The sequence below is a fragment of the Gadus macrocephalus genome, chromosome 14 (genome assembly GCF_031168955.1).
Source record: "Gadus macrocephalus chromosome 14, ASM3116895v1".
NCBI lineage: Eukaryota > Metazoa > Chordata > Actinopteri > Gadiformes > Gadidae > Gadus > Gadus macrocephalus.
In genome coordinates this window covers 25,274,452-25,290,306 of record NC_082395.1, presented here as the reverse complement: position 1 = coordinate 25,290,306, position 15,855 = coordinate 25,274,452, and the positions used below count along the sequence as shown (strand labels likewise).

Genomic DNA, 15,855 nt, shown 5'->3' with positions numbered 1-15,855 from the left:
CAAGACAAGCAGACCAAATCAGTTCAACACAGATCTCCTCTCATTTGGCGTTAGTTGTAGCGTCATATTCATATAGATATATATATTAGTAAATGCAGTTTCAACGTTGTGATAACCGTGGTCCAATCGATAGAGACGCTTGCTATGTAGGTTGTCGGATCGATTCTATATTTTGTCAGATGGTCACGCTTTTATGATCGCAATGCTTTTTTGTCCGCAAGCCAGACCTCCTGTGTTATAAGTTCCAAATTCAGTGCCTTTTTAGTCAGCCAGCCAGATCATCTAGGTGTCTTGTTACACGCTTTATAAGTTAATTATATTTAAATTATTACAGCCATGGAGCCTTTATTTTCGCGGAGTTATCGTAACATCCTCTCTTGTTCAATCGATATAAATACACAGTGGAAAGGACGAGGAGCCATAGAGAGAGACACTGATGAACTGGGGAGCCATGCTCTAACAACGTTCAGAGGCTTGTAACAGTCTACTGAGTCTGACACGGTGCTTAAATGGGCTCTGGAGACGCAGGAATGTTGTTGGATTCAACTATTTGTGCATGGAAGCAAAAAAATATCTCCCCATCAAGGCCAACAGCAGAATAGACTGATATGAATGCTTCAAATATTAAAACCCGATTGATTAGGCCTATGCCGACATAATATCAGTCCTAATCCTGAACGCACCGTGCGTACATTTTTCACGGCATTTTCCCCCAGACAGACAGACAGACAGACAGACAGACAGACAGACAGACAGACAGACAGACAGACAGACAGACAGACAGACAGACAGACACTTTATTTACCCCAAACTAACTTTCATAATCCAGCAGGTTACACAATACAAATAACTCTTACACAAATACAGACAGCCTATACAGTAGGCTAATACAGCGCCCACCTCAGCAAAAGGTAAAATGTAAAAAGAAGATATAAGCTACATTTAAAATACAGATGCTGTAGCCTACATAAAAATACAGATGCCACATGAAATATGAAAATAGGATGCAATGTATAAATATGCAAAACTAGGATATAACTAGGCTATAATGAGAATATTTGGTTAACTTACATCTGTGCAATGACTATCCTCCTAAATTAAATTAGTTAGATGGAAAGATTTTTGTCTATGGAATGATCCTGTCACTTTACTGCCACACATTGTGTGTGTCAGTAAAGTGATGAGGTAGGAGAATCCGTGTATGGTTCGTTCTTTGAATATTCCGATTTATAACAAAATCAGAAAAAACTATTAACAGGATTGTTTTTTGGTTTTTCAGATTTGGTTTTGAAACTGAAAAAGGGCAAAAGGAATAAACAAATAAACGGCATTTGATTTTGTGTGTTGGTTTTTAAAACACGAAACAGAAAAACAAATAGGGCCTACAAAAATAGATAGGGCCTACATTTATAGTTATAGGCTACACCAGAAGGCAGAACGCAGCGAAGAAAAAAGAGCCAACCACCTAAACCAGCAATAGACTGTCTAATTATATTTAGCCTTAGTTATGACCGCACTTGAACCTTATGGTGATTTTATTCGAAACACTTCAAATGCATTGGCTGAGAGAAAAGAAGGGCAGAGATTATTAGCATGCTAGAGAGACGCCGTATTTTACGGCGTTGTGATGTGCACAAAAGCGCCGTATTTTACGCGCGGTTTGATGTTCAAAACGGCGCTTTTTACGCGCGGTCTTGAAAGGCTTAATTGCGGCGTATAAAGCGGCGCTTTTTTGCGCATGACGATAGTTGACGGCGTATTTTACGGCGTTTTTCTACATTTTACAGCGTTTTTTACGGCGTAATGAAGGTGATACGCGTCTAAATGATGCCGTTTTCTGGCGGGGATGGCTTGCCATACAAAACAGCCTCTCGCGAATGATGTTCTGCTCTCGCGCGCAAACTTAGTTTTGGCACTATGGGGGAGGGAACCAAGGCAGGGCGGGCTTTCCTATGATTGGCCGTTTCTGAAGCGCGATATTTGATTGACAGCCCTCCTCAGCCCTCCTCTCATTCAATTCTGAATTGTACAGTAAATGGCTGAAACGATAGTTACGTATTGTAACTCTAGATTCTATGAGTATAGGCGCAGCCTTTTAAGGCTATCGCTATTGGGTTATCGCTAGGCGTGAGCCGTAGCACTGAAAAATGTGTAATCCCCGCCTGCCAACAGCGTGGGCCTCAACGACGTCCGCATTTCGCAGATATAGTCGGGCGCCGGCAGACGTTCTGCTCCCAATAAACAGCTTTTCTTCAGCTATTTAAAGGACAATGAGGCCGACACTTAAAAGACTGCGCCTATACTCATAGAGGACCACACCACCCAGTCAAAAAAAAAAAGATATATATACTTAAGGTTAAATTCTTCTAATTAGGTTAGTATCTTTTAGCTAAATTATCAGCAATTTCATTTTGTGTCCCCTAATATGACAAATGATTAGAATTACATGTTTACTGAATTCATACAAATACTGCATATGACATAAGCTAATGACTGTATGAATAGGATATATTAAGCTATATTGTTCTATAAGTTAACAGTCCCCTCACTCTGTATTTACATGTATAGTAATCTGTGTTTTGTAATCTTTAGGGCCAGAAGTGTGGATTATCGGGGACAGCTACGTCCGCCGTGGAGAGCAGAGAGCCAAGGAAACCTGTGGCCCCCACCTTGGCCTAGAGGCCAGGGTCAGTTGGTTTGGCTGGGGCGGGCTGAGATGGAAGACCCTCATCCCTTTCTTCCTGCAGTCCCTGAGAGGAAGAACAGCCCCGGATGTCCTGCTCATCCACTGTGGCGGCAACGGCCTCGGACGCCTGGAGGGAGTTGAGGTTGTTGCCGCAATGAAGCAGGACCTGCAGTACCTCCACCGGCAGTTCCCAGCAATGCAGATCGTCTACTCTAACATCAACGAGAGACGCCGGTGGAGGGCTGACCATCCGGGGAAGCTAAATCACGCTAGGAAATGGGTGAACAGTGTGATGAACACATTTGTTAGTGTAGAGCTAGGAGGCAACAGCGTAGAGCATCCTGGAATAAGGTTTAACTGCTGTGGTTTATGCTTAAAAGACAAGGTTCATTTCACCAATAGGGGAAATGATTTTTTTTTAAAAAGCATTTCACTCTTGAAATGTCTCTTGAAGCGATAATCCAGAGTGGGTGAAACTGACACTTTTAGGACCAATGCCTTCAGCCTTCTCCACTCTGAATTGTAATTTCAACAGTTTTCAATACTGTAAAATATAATCCAGGTCCTTAATCTTTATTCGATGATGCTCTTCTCTGCGTATTTGATAAATCAGTAATTATAACCTTTTTGGAAATCATTTGCGCTTATCACACTGTTCATTAATTTCACTGTTCTTCCTCTCATTCCTTTCCTTACTTCTTCTTTAGGCTACCTGTCTTTGTTTCCCCTTCCACTCTTCTGCCCCAGCCAAACAGCCAAAAAAAGTGTTTTGTTAAAATTTGGGGTGGGGGGTCTTGTAATAAAAGCTTTTTTTATTGTAACACTTGGTTCAAATCCTATTTCTTACACATGCAGACATTTGGACACCATTCTATGATAGCTGATAACCAAGGTACACACTGTAATACTATAATCAAGAGGACATACAGGCAGTTCAAATAAAAAGAGATAGAACTTTATTGATCTGGAAACTTCATAAATATGTAAGATTGCTCCATATACATAGTAACATAGTAAACGTGTGTAGGCCTAAAAAAATTCAGTTCAATGTTATTGCTTAAGAAACAGATTCCTTCCAACTAACTATTTACGAAAAATGCAATCAATAATTTATATAAAAGTAAATGTTTACATATCGACCAGCAACGAAGTTGGAGTAGCCTACCCAAATAATGAATTGTAATACACCAACATTGTCAACTGTCATACATAGCTAACCATAACCCTGTCATACATAGCTAAACAAGCAAATGAAAATGAAATACCTACCAACGCAACTGAAATGTTAATATTAGACAATTAACAATATTATGAAAATTACGTAGGTCTCCCATAATCATTCAGGTAATCAATACGTCCGTGCCTGTTCCAGCTATTTCAATGATATGTGTGCTATATATCCGTGTTCAACGCCATTCATGTTAAGTAAAAGGACAAATCTCAGACGGAGCCGTGCACTTCAAAATAGGTCCATAGCAAGGAGCCGTTTGTTTCAGTACGGCTCCTTTCAGCTGCCCACCCAACATAAACTGCTAATAAAACGCTTGAGGAGGCGTTTTGAAAAGAAAAAACTTAAATTTTTTTAGAACAGGGTAGAATTATAATTATGAGCCTTTGATTGATATCCAGAAATTTTTTGCGGAGACACAATCCTGTTCCCCACTTGTATTGGAGTGGACGGCGATATCTACTTCTGGGCCACATGAAATGACGGACCCCCGTCCACTCCCAGCTTAAACAGCTGCAATACCAGGCTTGGCCTCTGAGCACTGGTGGATTGCGGAAGTATGCGCCTATCCTGGGGGCCTGAGGTCTTCTCCATATTGTCCGCCATCGTACTGCTGCGAGTGCGAAATGCATCCTGGGATTTATAGCGAATGCAAGCACACACGAGCCACCTCCGATGCATGCTTGGTGAAACGGCGAGATCGAGCACGCATCAAGAACACTTCCGGGTTTTACGACAGTACTCGCTTGATGCGTGCTTCAAATTGGAACAGTGCTCGGGCAACGACTGATGACGTTTCACGAGTCCACGAGCACACGAGCACGCACAAGTACGCGAATTGAGAAACGGCTTACGCCTCGTGCCCACTGCACCGTCAGTCAACGGACGTGGGAAGGCGTGGCTGACGGATGGGGGAGTAGTCTTTGCAGAGGCATCCGTCAGCCAATCAAATCGCTTCGCCGGGTTCTTCCCGCTTCTTCCTGCTTGTTGCGAGGCAAGATGACCCGCTTTCCCGCTTTCCAGTATCGTCAGAGCCCGAGTCGCGTCACAGTGCTTAAATTTGCATACGCGCATAGGCGTCGATTACGGGGGGACGGGGGGACATGTCCCCCCCACTATTTGAAATACGAATTTTGTCCCCACCACTTTTAAAAATGTGCAAACCAATTGCGACTGAAAAAATCCCCACATACTCAACCGAATTCGTCGAGTCTAAAATCATGCGATAGGCGCGCACGAAGACCTAATTTATTAGATAGACCTACCTAATAAACCGTTGGAACACACACGACCGGAACCCATAGCAACGCCGGTAAACAAACCCAGACTCCCGAGAAGCCCAATCCCTATGAGCTCCCCGCGCTACGGCCATCCGGAGGCGCACAGAGCTTTTTGCCATGATGTTATATATACAATTATATTATATGATATACTATTATATATAGAGCTCCTAGAGTCGCAAACGGCAACAATCACTTTCTCCTCCATGCTGCAGTTCACCCCGGACTGCACTGCACTGAGTTTGACGGTTGAACGCTGATTGGCTGTTACGTTACACATGTCACTCAGTGGCCACGCTGTTGAACGCTGATTGGCTGTCATCACGCGAAATTCGTGTCAAAGTTCAAATATTTCAACTCGAGCGAATTTGTCGCGCCACAAATCCTCGTGAACGCGCTCGCCTGTGCATGGCGAAAGTGTGGCGCGACAAATCAAAACAAATCCAAAAGATTCGCCCGATACGCGTCTATACGTTCACTTTGTATGGGATCTTGTTGCCCCGTCGCGTTTGGTGTGAACGCACTGGAGAAGTTTCAAGATAGACAGCCAAAATTGACATTTTTATTCAGAAAATAGCCGGTCCTTTTGCTTCCTGTAAAAAGCATGTTTGTGACACGATATGGATACATCATTTAGCCTGCATGTGGAGGGCCACATAAGGTAAGAAATTGGTTTACGTAAACTTTGCTGCTGGTTCTGTTTGCTCGTGATGACCTGGCCAAAGGTTACCCACGGTCCTAAGCAATTGTGATCTGATTCTGGTTGGGGCTCCAGCTAGTATGCATTGTATAGATTGCAGCTAGTAGCAGCTACACACGGTGCGATTGCTATGCCAATGTGGTTATAGTTGTTTTGTCTGATTGAGATATGTGACGACTTGGAGCCTGGTAGGCCTATCCTGACATAAATATGTTCTCGCATAACCTGTGTGATTATCCTAAACTGTAGGGGATTTTATCTGCGGGCAATTTGCTAATGATGTTGCAATGAGTGAAGTCTACATTGGTCCTTCGCAAGTGTTTACTGGTGGTCAGGATTTGGCAGATGCAATTCTCCTCTGGGCGCTTGTTTTTTTTTTTTTTTTTAATGCAGCATAACATATGCTACCAGCAGCCCTTGCTCGTCTTCAAAAGGCTGATGTACCTCATTTCATTTCGTACCCCCTTTACAGTCTGGCATTGTTTGTCTGGTAAACTTTGTTGATGTCAAGATAAGTGTTAAATTGCCAACACTGTTCTTTGTCCTGTGTGTATTAGTATTACATATCCCGAGCCAATACCATGGTGTTTCCAACGCAGTTTTGCAAAACAAGCCAAAACATAAACTGTGTTTTCAACTTATTGTTCGAATAGGATTTTCAACACCTGACTATACACTGTAGAGCATATTGTAATGCAGCGTTGAATGGATGAATAGCTTACATAAGGGTACCCAGCACTTTTCAAACCACACTCAAGCTTATGGTTATTGTCCCCACCACTTCTAAAAACAAACTGACGCCCTTGCATACGCGATCTGATTGGATGACGGAACCGTCGCTGCCGAAAAAGTTGAACATTTTTCAACTTTCTGACGGTGGCGAACGCTCCAACTGAACGGACGGATCCACAATGCATTGCGCGTCCGTCCCCATTCAAAGTCAATGGGCAACGGACAACTGACGGAGGTAGTGGGCACGGGGCGTTACGCCTCGTGCCCACTGCACCGTCAGTCAACGGACGTGGGAAGGCGTGGCTGACGGATGGGGGAGTAGTCTTTGCAGAGGCAACCGTCAGCCAATCAAATCGCTTCGCCGGGTTCTTCCCGCTTCTTCCTGCTTGTTGCGAGGCAAGATGACCCGCTTTCCCGCTTTCCAGTATCTCAGCGCCCGAGTCGCGTCACAGTGCTTAAATTTGCATACGCGATCTGATTGGATGACGGATTCGTCGCGGCCGAAAAAGTTGAAAATTTTTCAACTTTTTGACGGTGGCGAACGCTCCAAGTCAACGGACGGATCCACAATGCATTGCGCGACCGTCCCCATTCAAAGTCAATGGGCAACGGACAACTGACGGAGGTAGTGGGCACGGGGCGTTACACCGGGATCCCACCGGACGCGTACGCGCCGCGGAACGGCCGCGTCCTCTACCCTGCGTCCATTCCTACCGGGCGCGTAACGGCAGCGTAGCGCTGCCTTGCGAGCCAGCCGTATTCACACGAGATCACGCGATAATCCTAAACCTAATGTACTCACCTTCCACTCCCAAAACTATTGCAATTAAATGCCACGCTTTGTCCTTTCTGACATTTTCCTTATAAAAAGGATGATTTGGTACATAAATGACTTCATGTTGCTGAACTTCGACAATGAGTCTCTCGTCGTCCATGTTGCCGACCCTCTGAGACCCACCGGTCATGACGTAATAATGTTGATGTGAAGTTACATGAGCTGAGTATTGTGTTTTATTTTGAAAATTGACCGGATGCTCTATGGCTTTTACTTTTCACTTCCTGCCCGGCTCGACCTGCTCTGTCGAAATTGACGCGGTTTAGCAGCGGCTCGCGGCAAAAATAGAATTGGACGGAAAGATAGCGCCGCGGCGCGGCACGCCGCTCCTGGGACGCTGTTGAAACGTTCCGCGGCGCGCCCGGTGGAAATGGTCTCATTGATTATAGTGGAAGCGATCAGCAGCGGTGACCGCGGCGCAGCCGTCCCGCGGCGCGTACGCCTCCGGTGGAATCTAGCCTTTATGGGTCCGACTGCGTCCTGCAAGACGGGGGCGTGTATTTTGAGGAGGCGTGTCTTGTAAGGAGGGCGTGTATTTAGTCGGCCCTGATTGGTCTGATTCACGACGGCGTCTGGCGTCACACATAGCCTCGTGCAGAGCCATAATCTATTCTATTTGACATTTGCGGATCTCTTCTCTTGTATTTACTTTTTTATTTACTTTAAATGCTTTGTGTAATGACCTTCCCTTTCTCTATAATAAAAAAATGTAGCCTACCCTTATGGCCTGAGTCATGTTTCCCTTACTAAGAATTCCCTATCGTATGCATAAGAATTGTCTGTAAACAATACAAGTGGAATAGGGGCGAAAATGTACAATTCTAAGGCTTGTATCCTTTAAGTAACTTTACTTTGTACCTCTGTAAAGCCAAGTATATGCATTTGACATCACAGTTATCAGTAAATGCAAATTCGGTTTCTCTTCATTACTCTTTGGTCAGCCTGACATTTTCAGAGTAAATTCCAATCAATATTTTTGTGAATATTAAGAGCCAGAATTTAAATGACACCGCCCATGAGCAAAATATTACACTAACTTTTTAACTCCACTGTTACAGTAAATTGACTCCCTCCCGTAGCCTACAAACACCAGGCAATATCTGGACTTACAGAAGTTAACTGAAATATTGAAACCCCATTTTGTGTACCTATGGTGTGGCAGGCTGTGTAGCTGTATGGCAAAGATAACTACGTTTTGTAGGTATGGAAGTAAATCTGTGCCATCGGGTTTTGAAAATAAAAACACATTGAATTATAAGCGCTGAATATTTATGCATTGAAATAACCTATCTGAATTTTTTGCCTATGAATTTAACTCTTTACATTTTCAATATATCATGTTCACCTTTATTTTTCAATGTTAAAAAATTCAACGTTAAAAAATTCAACGTTAAAATATTCAACTCAAATATTTTCAACGTCCAAAAATTCAGTCCGCCAAAGTCACCATCAAAATTCAGTGTACGAAATTCAGTGTTAACATCCGGGGACCCAAGAAAGAGCAATCGATCCTAGATGCTAGATCGCGGTCAAACGAGTGTGCGCGTCGTTGGATGCCTGACTCTCTCACGCGGGAAGGCAAAACAGATTTTGCCATGTCCAACGGCAACAGCAGCAGTAATAGTGCTTCGGTGAGTACATTTTTCTATATATATATGCCATTCGTATGGGTTGTTTCTGTAAGATTCAGCAATGGACAATACTAACGGACACTTATACATAAGAAGGACGTCGAATTGAAAAATAGGGGTAGTTCGGAATTTTGGACATAGGGCCTGATTCCCAAGTTAGCCTTGGTGTTCTTTATCATTGGAGACTAGGCTAGCTAGGCTAGCCACAAGTCAACGGGCATATTTTGATGCTGGTTTATAACGTCTTTATTGAAGATTTCAGGGGCACAGTTGTAACAGTCAGGTTTATAATATGTAGCGCCAGTGGCGCCTCCCTCTTCTTCACGTACAGTGAAGAAGCGCGTGCTCTTTCGCTCGGCTAGAATAAACAGCTGTATACGATCGAAGTCTCCCTTTCTAATATGAGTTAGTATTTAGTTACTGATTTGTTGTAGGCAGGAATCCCGGACTTTCCACCTGTGTGTTAAATATATATAGTGCCGTGGAGACCTGGCGTGGTATGGTCAAAAGCTTATAGTATACTAAAAGTACCGTGAGGAGAATCTCGCATTACATGTTGTCTCCTTCATGCTAACCCTGACCTACTGTACCATTGCACGTTACACAGTATGTGGATAGACCAATTGGCTCTATCAAATAATGCTCCCACTGCAGAATCACGTTATTTTACACCACTACTCACCCCATGTACATTGTTTTATAACGTATATAAGATTTCAGGGGTGCAGTATGTGCAATGTATGTAATGAAAAAAAATAGCACTTCAAGAAAAAACATAAATAATCAATTAAACTAAATAAATAACATCAACTACAAAAGTGTAGCAAGTATTGTTAAAACTTGTATATATTTGTGAATGGGATTATGCATGGGTTTATATATGCAATAGCTAATAATTATTCAAAATATCCAATAATACAAACATTTTATTTTGAGTTACGTTATTTCAATGCATAGATATTCAGTGCTTAGAATTCAATGGGTTTTTATTTTCAAAATCCGATGGCACAGATTTACTTCCATAAGTGATGCACAACACTGCTTAGAGGGCTCAAAATTAACACTCGCCAAACTGGGTAAAGTAGTCTTAAGTTATTTGGCTGGACACATCTTGTCCTTCAGCTGCAGAGAGCTGAGAGCAGTCAACAGTAGCCTATATAGACAAATTTTGAAATAAGCCATGGAAGAACTACTCCAAAAACACAACAATCTATTTAATTTATCCTAGATTGTAGAAATATGTATAGTAATTAATTGAATAGGCTGTGTTCAATGTATAAAGTTTGGTTTTAATTAAAAGGAAATGTTCTAAAAATGTTTATCATTATTATGATAATTATGTGTATAGATAAACAATATACAGATATAGATCTTAATATTATTGTCCTATGGGCCAATGGACCAAGATGACATGCTCAAAGGTAATTAGAGTGAAATGCAAGGGTTATGGTTATGCAAGTTCACACTGTGCTACAAAATTTATTTTTATGCTACTGAATTTTTGTGCTTGCTGGCACCAGTGCCACTTAAAAAAAAAATAAGCGAACAGCACTGGATATGCATTTATAGTTCTTCCTTAATGTATTTACTGTTTTTATATTCTTGCTTTTAACAGGATGAGTTGGATGACACTGCACAGGCCTGGAACACACACCATCAGGCCATCGAAAAACCTTAACGTCCCCAGCGGTCGGCCGAACGTGATGTTTGCATTACCTGAACTCTATGGGACAAGAGACTTCCTTTCCCCAATTGAAGATTATGATTTTCAACTGTGCAAAAATGAATGTATCTTTCGCCAGACCAAACTGTGTGATCCAGATCTATATGAACTATGCAACATCTTTATGGCTGAGTCCAATCTCACTCTAGCAACAGATTCATATCAGGCAGTGAATTTGTACATGCACCTCAGAGAGGCCATCAGGGCATGTGTGTAGGTCAGACGTATTTAGTTGTGTCTTGTGTTGAGCTTCGAAGTGGCAGGATTTTTTGGTCACATAAGTAATTCACCTTGCTGTCCTTTTCCTTTATAAGTTTATTTTAAAGTCATAGCTCAACATCTCTAGCTTTTGGCAAATGTTATATTCCTTTAAACGATAGTTTAGAAACACAGAAATTAGGGGGGGCTTTATAGACAAAGCCTGTAAAAAGTAAATCAAATGTGTATCAATCAATTTCAGAACTTTACTTTAACAAATGTATCACTTTTTTCAGTTAGAATTGTATTTAACAAAAAAGGTAACTGGCTTCAGTAACTAAATGTGAATACTTATTCTGAGTCTTTCATGATAGAATATCATTGGATTTCAAATGATGGGACCAAAAAAATGTATGTATCTATCGAACTCTGAACTTCTGATGGCCAATCAGTACAAATATTGACATGTTACCGACAGAAAAGCATTTTGAAATTATCTGTGCATTTACAACCTTTAGTTTCAAATACTGAGAGAGGGGTTAAAAAACGACAACACACGCTATTCATGTTTTTGTTGAGAATGGACGATTTTTTATTGCTGTAACTATATTGCTATCCCGTATGTGGAACTCTGAATAAACAAAAAATTGCCAAACAAGTTTAGTGCTGTTTCCTGATTTTTTTTCTCCATATTTTTCATTGGCCACATGAGCTAGATGAAAAACTTAATGAACTAATAATTGTACTTGTTCAAGAACAATTGACTTAATTATTCTTGTAATCAAACTAGTATTACTTTTCATACCATGACAAGTTCCTGCAGTCTTCTTAATGTCACATGATGTTGCTGTGGTGTCAAGACAGCTGATTGTATACAGCAGGGGGTGCGGTCGTCCTGCCGGTTCAAGTAGGATAACCTGAAACCTGTATAAAATCAGCTGTCTTGACACCACAGCAACATCATGTGACATTTAGAAGAAGACTGCAGGAACATTTACAATCAAAACATGTCAGGGTATGAAAAGTAATACTAGTAGTATTATTATTATGTACACTATCTATTATTATCTACACTAGTAGTTAGTTTCGTCGTCTGAGACGTCTCGCCCTTCGTGACACTCCTCTGGGATCGAGCTCTTTCAACAACCGCACTGCCTCTTTCCTCACACACAGTCGATGCTCCCTGCATTTAGCGTACATCCATCGGTACCCGTGAAGCTGTCCAGAGTAGGCCTACTGCAGTTGGTCGCTAATAAAATCCACCAGGACCGACAGGTCAGAGTCCGCCTTGCGGCGAGTGTCCCCTATCTCACAGTATCCTCTTCAGATGTCTCTCACTTATGTGGAAGGCGTGCCTACTGGCAAGTATTGATTTGATGTCCGAATATTTGAGGCCAAGCTCAAAATAAACATTGATAAATCCCCCAAACTCCATCGTTGTGGTTGTTAGTTTTTTCCTCTGACCCGAATGACGCGACCACTCGTTTGACCGCGATCTAGCATCTAGGATCGATTGCTCTTTCTTGGGTACCCGGATGTTAACACTGAATTTCGTACACTGAATTTTGATGGTGACTTTGGCGGACTGATTTTTTGGACGCTGAAAATATTTGAGTTGAATATTTTAACGTTGAATTTTTTAACGTTGAATTTTTTAACATTGAAAAATGAAGGTGAATATGATATATTGAAAATGTAAAGAGTTAAATTCAGAGGCAAAAAATTCAGATAGGTTATTTCAATGCATAAATATTCAGTGCTTATAATTCAATGTGTTTTTATTTTCAAAACCCGATGGCACAGATTTACTTCCATATGTAGGTTTTGACAAAAACGGAACAGCTTCGTAACAGAAGAGTTAACGATGTTGTTGCTCAACAAGACAACTGCTGGAGCTCCAATAAAGTTGCTTACAAATAAACTCCAACATCAGAGTAAGGAAGGACGGGGGAAACTTCAGTGGAAATCCCATTGTCATTGTGACACCGTACATACGTATTACGTCATCACGCTGAGATTGGTCAGTCGTTGTATAGGCGTGTATTTCACACACGAGGGGCGTGTATTTCACACGAGGGGCGTGTATTTCACACGAGGGGCGTGTCTTGCAGGAGGACGCAGGACGCAGTCGGACCCTATTGGGTGAAACGGCGAGATCGAGCACGCATCAAGAACACTTCCGGGTTTTACGACAGTACCAGAGAATGGGTGTGTTCGAAACCACCTACTTGCTTACTGCTTACTACCTACTCAATACTTGGCTTACTTCTCGAATCCTTAAATAATGATTGAGTAATCCATTTTGAGTAATCGACGTTCGGAAGACCGTTCTTACTTAAAGGTCCCATGACATGCTATTTTATGTATTCTTTAATATAGGTATTAGTGGGCAACTAACACAGTATTCAAAGACGTTCCCTAAATTCAGCCGTGGTGCAGAGTTACAGCCACTCCGAGCCAGTCGCACATTGAGCTTCCCCCAAATGCGCTGTTTCGGTGGGCGTGTCAAGGAGGAGGGTGGGGGTGTGGCCCTGAGCAGCTTGCAGCCACCATGCGCTCTGTTTACAGTGGATGTATCGCAATGGCGAGCCGCACACAGCCTTTTGCCGTGTTCTGTAAATATTCTAGAACACACGGGAGTCCTGGAGCTCTATATCTAAATATTATCATATAGCCTACACAGATATCTATATCATATAATATATATTGTCACGGCCAAAAGCTGTGTGAGCCGATATTATGAATCTCAAACGACCGCGTTGGGTTCTCCGACGTTCCTGGTTCTTCAACGTCCACATCAATGTGAATACACACACTGTAACGCAAGTGTTTCTTGTCGGTTCTTTGACGTGTCTTGTATTTCCACAACGAGACTGTCGTGGGGGTTATCTGAGCCATGGTTGAGAAGAAATTGGGGGAAAGGAACTTTGATTTGACTCGCTGAAGTACATGAACTGCGACATGCCGCCGGTTGCCGCGAGGCACCATCGCCCGACAGCGGGCAGCCGGCAGCAGGCAGCGCGCGGTTCAGTCGACTTCAGGTTGATGTGAAAGTGGAAGAACCAGAGACGTCGCAGAACCCGACAAAGTCGTTTGTGATTCATAATATCGTCTGGAGGCGCACACAATATGTTATATGATATAGATATCTATGTATATGATATTATTTAGATATAGAGCTCCAGGACTGTAACGCAAGTGTTGTACACTTCCTTGTTATTTGGATAACCGTTCTGCTGTTGGTGTGATGGCACATAACACGTCGGACTCTCGTATCTGGTATTTCTACAACGAGACTCGTATTGGGGGTTATCTCAGCCAAGGTTGGGAATGAATTGGGGGGAAGGAACTTTGGCTTTGACTCCCTCAAGAACATGAACCACGACATGGAGGAGAAAGGGATTGTTGGCGGCGAATGTCTCCCGCTTGAGCCCCGCTGAGGGACCACCGCCAGAGGCGGAGGTGCATAAGCGCTGCCCGGCAAAGATCCCTTTCTCCTCCTTGTCGTGGTTCATGTTCTTGAGGGAGTCAAAGCCAAAGTTCCTTTCCCCCAATTCCTTCTCAACCATGGCTTAGATAACCCCCACGACAGTCTCGTTGTGGAAATACAAGACACGTCAAAGAACCGACAAGAAACACTTGCGTCACAGTGTGTGTATTCCCACACACACATGTGGCGCTCGCACGGTCGAGTCTCATTGGCGGGCCAACGTCTCTGGGCGGGCCAGGCAGAGTAAGGGGAGGAGCTGAGATTCCTCATGACGTCATGAGCACAGATTTCCAAATCAGCGCGCTTGAGCCTCCGTTTTTTCAAAGGCGAGCAGAACAGCTAGTGCTCGTTTTACACCAAACGCAAGTTTTAGCCACTGGGGGACCATAGGCAGGCTAGGGGAACTCATATTTATGTTAGAAAACCTCATAAATTGAGATTTTCATGTCATGGGACCTTTAACCACCTCAGATGACGTGAATCAAATGACGTGTCAATAACCTACCGGCCGGGCGCCGTTAATAAATATTATAAATAAATATATAAACGTCACATTTAACGTCACAGTACATCTTCAACCTAAGGATTTGCGGTGATATGTTAAAAACAATTATTAAACAATTATTAAAAGCACTGCTGCTGCGGCTCCCCGTTTAGCGCCATTGCTTCCACTGTTCTTTTGAATAGACGCAGTGCATTCTGGGGCAGTTGAGTACGTCTAGTAAGCTAGCGATGCTTACACAAAATCTTTCCGGAAGTAGAAGACATTCGGATACTACCAGAGAATGTCTAATGCCGCTTTTCCACTGCATGGTACCAGCTCGACACGACTCGACACGACTCGACTCAGCTCGCATTTTTTGCGTTTCCACCGCGGTACCATGGTATCTGGTACCTGAAGTGGCTGCTTTTTCTAGTACCTACTCGCTCTAGGTACCAAGCGAGCTGAGCCGATGCTAAAAGGTGACGTCGGCAGACGGCCGGCGACTGATTGGCCAGAGAGTGTGACGAAGTCACGAGAGCGACATGGCAACCATGCTGGTAACATCCATAGCAGCGCCGCAGCCAACATGTTCCACTTCTCCAACTTCTTCAACATGCCGGCTAATAATAGTAATGTGATCGATGTCCTCCATTGTTGTTATGTGGGTTCTGTCCATGTGTGGGTTGCGTATGTGTTGTTTGCGTCGCGTACACAAATACGTCACGGCCCTTTCGCGCAGCCGACCCCGCCCACGTCCAGGAGGTACTATTTGCGGTGGAAAAGCACCCGTGTTGCTACCGTGTCGAGTCGTGTCGTGTCGAGTCGTGTCGAGTCGAGCTACATGTGCGGTGGAAAAGCGGCATAATAT

At 43.1% G+C, this 15,855-nt stretch overlaps 1 long non-coding RNA gene across 1 annotated transcript; it reads left to right on the top strand.

Annotated features, from left to right (window-relative positions):
* The first annotated feature begins 420 nt into the window (after positions 1-420).
* Positions 421-1,340, top strand: LOC132472598 (uncharacterized). The gene is made up of 2 exons (XR_009529113.1): positions 421-1,204; positions 1,259-1,340. It is a non-coding gene; the product is annotated as an uncharacterized LOC132472598 (long non-coding RNA).
* The last annotated feature ends 14,515 nt before the right edge of the window (positions 1,341-15,855 follow it).